At 41.0% G+C, this 9,087-nt stretch overlaps 1 non-coding gene across 1 annotated transcript; it reads left to right on the top strand.

Annotated features, from left to right (window-relative positions):
- Positions 1-7,427: 7,427 nt before the first annotated feature.
- On the top strand, positions 7,428-7,634 carry LOC130026229 (small nucleolar RNA U3). The gene has a single exon (XR_008792842.1). It is a non-coding gene; the product is annotated as a small nucleolar RNA U3 (small nucleolar RNA).
- The last annotated feature ends 1,453 nt before the right edge of the window (positions 7,635-9,087 follow it).

The raw sequence follows: 9,087 nt of genomic DNA, 5'->3' as shown, positions 1-9,087 counted from the left end.
TTCAATAAAAATAATTTAAATATAATGTTAAATATATTACATGTTACATTTATGAACAAAAGTTTTATTTTTACCAGATGTCATTGATCTGTATAAAAAAATCCCAAACCAAACCTCAACAGAATTTAATTTTTGTAAATGATTTCTTAATTAAATTTTATTTTAAAGGGCTAAGAACCCTCCCTCCAAAAAAAAAAACTGAGAACAAGCAAAACTTAATATTTGAATTTTAATGACATTTATTTATTAAGAACTATTATAGAGCTATAACATGATATAATTTATTAACCTTTTTGTGAAGCCACATCTGGTGATGCTCAGGGGGCCATATAGGATGCTGGGGATCAAACCTGGGTCAGTCACATACATATATAATCTTTAATAAGTAGATTCTATGGGATGACTAAGTAAAAGACTGACATTTTAATGGATAAAAATTAGTACAAGCAAAGAAAGAAGTATAAATAAGCTAATTACTAATAAAATTCACTTGATTACTTGACATCCTATTACTCATCAATTTGCTCGAGTGGGCACCAGCAATGTCTGCTTTCGTCCCTGTCTCATGCTAGTGTAGCACAGTGGCATCTGCTCATTCTAGGAACACAAAGAGCCTCAAACCGATCATTAAGGGTCTTGACGAAGAAGTCTGACCATCTCATAGGTGGGCGGCCACACAATCTTTTGACGTCCCGTGGAATCCAGTCAGTAATGGCTCTAGTCCAATGGTTGTCTCCAAATCTCGTTATGTGTCCACCCCATCTGATTTTCGACACCTTCGAAAAAGTGACAGCATCCCTGATTCTTGATCGTTGATGGAGGTCAGAACTCCAGATTCTTTCTCTCACTTGAATGAAGCCTGATACTCCAAGCATAGCTCTTTCGATTCCTCTCTGGGAGACCCAAATAGTGTTCTCATCCTGTTTTCATAGGGCCCAGGTCTCTGAGGTGTATTTAATGCAGGAAGAACAGTGGAATCGAAGAGATGTGCCCAGAGCCGGAGGTTCTTCATCCTCTTAGCTATTTCGCTGATGCCCTTGAAGGTGTTCCAGGCAGCTCTCTTTCTCCTGCGCAACTCAGGTGCCAGGTCATTCGTCATGTTGACTTCTCGACCTAGGTACATATTACTGTTGCATTTGGAGTTGTTCAGTGCGTTGAGAGTGAATGGAAAATCAGCAACGAGACCATTTCTCATAAACATTGTTTTCATGAGATTCAGCTGTAGTCCAACCTTTCCACACTCAAGGTCAAAGTCAGCCAGCATTTGTGCCACTTTGCTAATGTTTGGTGTTATTAGAATGATGTCATCAGCAAAGCGGACATGGTGTAGTTGCCAACCTTCTATCTTCACTCCCATTCCTTCCCATTCCAGTGGTCGCATGACATTCTCGAGGGTGGCACTGAAGAGTTTCGGTGAAATAGTTTCACCCTGCCATACCTCTCTCTTAACGTCAATACTCACTTCCTTGTAGAATGGTGAGATCCTGGTAGTAAATCAGTAATACAGCTTATGGAGGATCCTGATACATTGAGTTTGAATGCGCTGTTTGGTTTGGGCTTTGATGACTGCTTCAGTCTTGACAGAATCAAAGATCTTCTTTAAATCAATGAACATTAGACAGAGTGGCATCTTGAACTCCTGAGAAACCTCAATGAGCTTGGTTATCATGTGTATATGGTCCATCGTGCTGAATCCTTTTGGGAACCCAGCTTGCTTGCATGGTTGTCCTTCATCTAGTATTCTGCCAATCCTATTCAGTGAACAACTTGTGGACAACAGACAACAGGAAGATCAGGCTATAGTTGACAATGTCATGGATATCTCCCTTCTTGTACAGTAGTACAGTCCTGCTCGTTTTTCACTGGGATGGAACCATGCATTCAGACAGGTAACGTGTGAAGAGCCGAGCCAGTGTATTGATGAGTACTGACAGCAGGTTCTTCAGGTGTTCAGACCTTGTCTGGGCCGGTTGCTGTTTGCTTCTTTACCGATGAAATGGCACATCAGATTTCAGAGGGGAGAACGTTGGGAATGACATGTCCATCCTCTGGAATTTTGTATGTGTGAAGGTGGACATGGCTCTCGAAGAGATCCGAGTAAAAGTCATGGATAATCTTCTCCATTGCCCTTCTGGAAGATGTGATAGATCCATCAGGATGTCGGAGGGCAGTTATTTTGGTCTTGCAGTTAGTGAAGAACAACAGGGCATTGCAAATGCTTTTCCCGACTTCTGCCGCCTCTGCCAGCACTGCTGCTCTTCTGTCTTTGAGGTCTTCTTTTATCACTTCTCTGCACTGCTTTGCGAGCTCAGATGTTTGCTTGCGGTTGCCTGAGGCTTGTGCCAAGCCACGTTGGCGAATGAGCTCAAGAGTTTTCAAAGAAAGTCGTCTTTCTCTCTCTCTCTCTCTCTCTCTCTCTCTCTCTCTCTCTCTCTCTCTCTCTCAGTGTTCCTCCTGATGTGGAGTTCTTCTGCTTATCTTCTTGGTTCTATCTTGGCATTAAAATCACTGACAATAATCTTGTAGAAGCTGTGGTCTTCTTCATATAACTTCTCCAGCACCATGTAGAACTTATCAATTTCTTCTTCATCATAATTGGATGTTGGTGTGTAGACAATGAAGATAGAAACTGCCAGCAGCCTCATCTATTCAAGTGTAATCATCTAATTCAGGTTATTAGGCATTTGAATGAATCAATGTTCATGACCACGTTTGTGTTGACAAGGACACTGACACCATCGATGCCTCTTTTGTTGCATGTTCTGAGAAACAGTTCTTCTCCAGTGCCGAAAACTGCATGATGTGATTGATGCCTTCTCGGCTCAGTCAGACCAATGATGTCACACTTGATTTTCATGCATTAGGTCCTCGATGGATGCATCTGATGTCAGCATATGTGCATTGAAAGTACAGACAGTCATTTTTGTCCTTCGTTGCTGCATCCAGCGCTGCGGGGCCAAGCCAGGGGAGGGCCGTCAGGGTGAAATCAGCACTCAAGTCACACAGGGTTCCGTCATTCAGGAGATGGCATGAATGTGTGCGTGCGTTTATTCAGAGCATAGGTACAGACTTAAGTATGTTTCCACAGCCCACCCAAAAGAAAGGAAAGTGGATGGGACGTGGGAAAGTGGATGGGACAATGAACAGAGCCATGCACCGTTGGTCAGCCACCTGGTGACCCTTTTGACCCAGTGCTACCGGTCGGAGCGGCCTGCTTTGTCACAGTTTTGACATATCCATAGAGACTGTGTTGTTCCTCATACATCATTTACAAATCATTTACGAGGGTGCATTTTCCCCAAACTGAAACCTCCTGTACTGTGAAGTTGCCCAGCTTTGAGCAGGACAAAGGGGGAATGAAAAATCAAGCATTCTTTTACTTGGTCAGTAGGCAACATTTCGTTTTGGCAGCCTTGTTCAGCTTTGAGATTTTTTAGCTTTTCCTTCCTCATCCTACTTAACGCTGCTCTTTCAGGGTCAGGGGAATGAGACCCATTGTATTTTCTGGTTTTGGCATGTCGGATATTCCACGGATAGCTTGCCAGGCTCTGCCGTGCAGATGGGATATTCTTGGTAGCTTGTGAGGTTCTCCGAGAGGGATAGAGGATTTTAGGGTGGCCTCTAATCACCCTTGCAGGTGTCCCATGGTTCAAACCATATTTGAACCCTATTAAATATGGTGTGGTAATCTTAAAAGATGGGTATTAAGTGTCTTATGATGTGTCCAGAAAGCGTCCTGAAGCCTGGTGGTGGCTGGGTAATGGAAGTAGTGGAGGTAGTGGAGTTCTGCTGATGAGGTATTTATATAGTACCAGTAGGGTGGGTCTTCTGTGTGTAATTCCTGGGACAATGGAGGAGGTCAGAGGTCGGTGGAATCAGACAGGACAGGGTAGGGTGGGGCTTCTGGGTTTAATCCCTGGGTCGCGGAAGATTGGTGGGAGCAGGCAGAGGCTCTCTGTTCCCGGGTCCCATTGAGCTTGAAGTCCAAGGTCACAGAGTTCCACTTACCTGGTTCTGTGGGGCTTCACTTGTGTGTGAGTCTCGGCCCAAGCATCTGGTAAGCGTCCTGGAGCATGGTGGTGGCTGAGTAGTGGAGGTAGTGGAGCTTACTAACTAATAAAATTAAATTAAAGTAAAGTAAAGTAAAGGCCCTCCCGTTGATCGTCGATTTGCTCAAGCGGGCCCAGTAACGTCTCCATTGGAGATTTTGTTGTTACTGTGTCTGGCATATCGAATACTCTCCGTAGCTTGCCGGGCTCTCCGAGAGGGGCGGAGGTCTAATAAAATTAATATAACTAATAAAATTAAAATAATAAAATCATGGTCACAAAATCTGGAAGTCTAGACAGAACTCATAGGAAAACATCAATAGAGGACTTCCCAGGTACCTGAATATGTCTTTTCATCATTTTAAGTGCAGACTACACCTAGCATTACTGGGGTAATGGTTGGAACCTCTTTTAGTGACACCCACCAAGTGAGTGCAAGACTATTTGTTGCACAAGTACATCAGTGTTCAAAGCTAGAGGAGCTCTGGGGCCTTCAATGAAGCAGCAAGAGGGTTCTAGATAACCTGCAGCATTTGGGAGCCCATGCTGAGGACTGAAATAAAGGGCTTCCACATACTAGGTATGTGTCCAATACTTCAATAATATATCCAGCTCTAATTTTTCACTGGACAAGCATTGCCTTATTAGAATGTAATATGTATATATATATATATATTCTGAGTTAAATTTTACCATACCATACTCACTACCAAAATACTAATGTTCCTCCACTATAAGTCTACTAAACCCGCTTTCTTCCCCATTATAGATTAGGTAATATGCATTTTATTTATTTATTTAAAAATTTTATTGAATCTTCGTGAGCTACACTTACAAAGCTTTCATGTTTGAGTTTTAGTCATACAATAGGTCACACATATACCCATTTTTCCTCCAGTGCACATTTTCCAGCACCAGTGTCTTCAATATTCCTTCCCTTCCTGTCTTACTCCTCACTTTGCCTCTATGGCAGACAGTTTCCCTCTTATATACCCTCTTTCTTCTTATGGGCATTATTTACTTATGTATTTTTATGCATTTTTAAAGTGCTTTTATCTATATCTTTATTTTCCAAGAAGTGGAAATATAATATAATTAAATATTTATAATTATAAATATAATTAATAAAATACTTTTAACTAGGAAAAGGTGAGACAAAGGTAATATATTGACAAGATGAGAGAAGAGTCATCCATATTCATGTACCCAACAAGGGGCCACCCAGATATAGAAAAATATTATTGACACTCCTAAAGGGATACATTGTCAGAAGCACAATAATCATAGGAAATGTCAAGACATTATTTGCTTTGGGGCTGGAGTACAGGGGTTGGGGTTTGCAAATGGCCAACCCAGATTTGATCCCTAACATTCCATATGGTCTCTGGTGCCTTCCAGGTATAATTTCTGAGTTCAGAGTCAGGAGTAACCCCAGAGCACCACAAGTTGCGACCAAAAGATCTGAAAAACAAAAGTATATGTGTTTGAAAAATTTGAAATGTGCCCTTCTCAAAATAAAATAACATGGAATCAATTTTGTATCCAATTATATTCATTCAAATAATTAATCTATATTTAAATAACCCCTGTGCATATCTGGGTGTGACCCAAAAAGCAAAAAAAAAGGGGGGGGGGAAGAACCCAGATGTCTTACCTGTTGCCATACACCAAAAGGCATTATTCTGATATTAGTCAACTGGACATCACTTTGTTTGAGATTCCGAAATACAGGTCTTTCAGTATTTCCAACAAAAATGGGAATATCTGGTCTTACCTCAGCAAGCTTCTTCAGTGTGGGGTAACTAGGATTAGAAAGATGAAAAGGTTGAAAGGTAAAAAAAAAACACAAGAGGGGCTTGAGCAATAGCACAGCAGGTAGGGTGTTTGCCTTGCACACGTCCAACCTGGGTTCGATTCCCAGCATCTCATATGGTCCCCTGAGCACCACCAGGGGAAATTCCTGAGTGCAGAGCCAGGAGTAACCCCTGAGCATTGCTAGGTGTGACACCAAAAGAAAAAAAAAACATAAGAGACTGTTCTATGTTGACCAAGATGCAAGGAACTGAAAAACCTGACTAATCAGAGTTCAAAAGAAGCTTTATGCTGACTGTAAAGATGAAGGGCATTTCTTACAAGTTTCCCCCATTTTTAGGACAAAGAAAATCCTGGGTTTTGAATTAATTCTGTGCAAATTCTACTTTCTGTATTGACGCTGCTTTGAGTAAGTTTCTGATAGATAAAGATATCCAAGATCTTCAATTTTTTTCTCCCATTTCATATGTAGTAGCTCCCTCTAAGAAAAGCTGAGCCATAAGTAAGGGTTCTGCACCATTGGAAGCAGTTTTTCAACCTTTTGTAAGTGACAGCCACACTTTGATATTTACCAGTCAAGCAAGATATTGGAATTTAATGTAGAGGGAAACTACATTCAACACCTGTAGTAATCCTGATTCAGTGTGCAATGACTCAGGTATTTTTGAATACTTCCATTCATTAAGTCAACTTTCATTTATTGAACTTTCACCACACAGAAAAATTGTATAGCACTGTGGATTGTATTAGAAGAGGAATATATTAGATTTTAAACATGATAGGTAGTCTGAAAAACATGATGCTTTTACTATATTAAATTATTATTATTATCACCCTCCCCTTTCTGAGTACTTTTTAAATGAGGAAATATATTTAGAAATACACAACTAATACATAATAAATTAATATTCAGATTCAGGTTTTATTCCAGAGCTTCAAATATTAGAAAATAATACCAACTTTGATGAATGTACTATCTAATACAAAAAAAAAAAACTTGTAGGCCAGCAATGTAGCTCACTGATAGAGCACTTGCCTTGCATATGTGAGGCCTTGGGTTCAATCCCTGGCACTGCAAAAAGAAAAAAAGAAAGGAAAGAAGAAAAGTAATCAGATTTCTGCAGAGTATAACATTAGTGAAACAAACTATTGAATCATAAGAAAATTATAAAAACAAAATCTGCATATAACGGTTATTAACAATGCATTAAAAGTTGTCCAAATAAGTATGTTTTAGAGATATAAATTATTAAATGTTCTTTTCTATATGACTTCATCATCTGGGTCCAGCACATTTCAACTTTAAAGGACTTCAGGAGTTACAATGAATGGCTATTTGTGATTTTAAATTTTTTGTTTTGGGGTCACATCCAGTGGTGTTCAGGATTTATTCCTGACTCTCTGCTCAGGGATCACTTCTGGTGAGGCTTGGGGGACCATATGGTACCCTGGATGGAACCCAGCTCAGTCATATTCAAGGCAAGCACATTGACTGCTGTAAATTTAGTCTCTGTGATTTTTTTGAATGACTGACGATACTTACTGACCTCCATTAATAAAATATCTTAGACTATAGTTTCAGGGATCATTTTTATAGTTTGTTACTAGAGACATTTCTCTGGTTATGCAGAACACCCAGAACCATGAGGAGGGCCAGAGCATCCTCTCCTGAGCATGAAGCTGGTTCTAGATGTTGCTTTTGCAACTGTCTTCCCATTGGTAGTTGTTCTCTCTTTCCTTGGAAGAGTGAAAGGGAGATGATACTGTCTAAGTCCTTCCAGGGATAAAAATTCTTAGACTCACTATGTATAACTTCTCGGACTAAAAACTCTTTACAGTACACCGGCCCATCCCCCTCATGAATTAAGAAGGTTTTATTTGGTAAATAAAGGCCTGTCACAAGAGGAGTGGGGGGCAATGGAATTATATACAATAGCTGACTAAGTGACAGTCAATAAATAAGGACTTAACCTTTTAAAATTAAAAAAGAAGGGTTTGTTGAGGAAATATATCCCAAAAGCTATACACTATAGAAACTTTTAGTAATAAGCTTCACTATATACCACATGACCAATGTGGTAGGAAAACCATAATTAAGAAATAGGTATTTTAACACCTGACAACTTTATCCACACAACATGAAGCTCATTTTCCATATAGTGGTTGGAAACCAGATTAAGTGACAATGTGCATAATGCTAATTTTAGTTATCCCAGTAAGACTTGTAACTATATCTTTATAAATCACAATTGTGTGGCACTCCTCTCTTTTTACAACTAAAGATAACTACTACACATGTTACTGTTGTTTCACAATGTATGATTACAGGCTATCCTAATTCTAAAGCCATGCAAATTAGTTCCAGGACCTTGTGTTGGAAAAGAAATCTTGTGATTTGCGGAATGCATGGCCACAAAACAACACATTATATGACATTTTCCATAATTACCACACCATGTTTGGTGGGGTTCAGATAGTAGGCAACAAATCTAGTGAGAGCCCAGCAGGCTACTGAGAGTGTCCCGCCTGCACAGACAGAGCCTGGCAAGCTCCCCATGGCATGTTTAATGTGCCAAAAGCAATAACTCTAACAGGTCTCATTCCCCTAACCCTGAAAGAGCCTCCAATCGTTGGGAAAGATGAGTAAGGAGAGGCTGCTAAAATCTTAGGGCTGGGATGAATAGAGATGTTACTGGCCCCTGCTCAAGTAAATCGAGAAACAACGGGATTTCAGTGATACAGTGATCACTCTCAGGCAGAGCCTCCTGCCCCCGTGCCTGGCTGCCCTCACCAGGGCTCCTTGTATGGGGGCGGGTTGAGTTTCCTTCCCTGCCCCGAGCAGAGCCCTGGCAGCTGAAGACCTCTGGTAACCAGCCACAGCCATGCTTAAGATCACTATCCACACGCTCGGATGAGCCTCATGCATGTAGGAATTGGCAGAGGAACCCAGGTGTTCGGGACTTGGGTCTGAGATCACCAAGCCTGCTTGGATCGGGACTGGGTCTCCTCCACTCAGATCCCCCATCCCCATCTTTCATTAGGCAGACAGTTACACCCACGAACTATCCCCAGCCGCCATGTAATCCCATCAATTGCCAAGATCCTGAGACTATAACACCAAGCTCCTGGAAGCTTGTCTAATTCAAGCTTTTGTCTAGTTCTCACTCTCAGAGAACCCGGCAGGCTACTGCAAATATCCTGCCCACATGGCAGTCTGGCAAGTTCC

Source organism: Sorex fumeus, unplaced genomic scaffold, assembly GCF_029834395.1.
Source record: "Sorex fumeus unplaced genomic scaffold, SorFum_2.1 ptg000033l, whole genome shotgun sequence".
In the NCBI taxonomy this organism is placed as follows: Eukaryota; Metazoa; Chordata; class Mammalia; order Eulipotyphla; family Soricidae; genus Sorex; species Sorex fumeus.
This window is presented reverse-complemented; position numbering and strand designations above follow the sequence as displayed.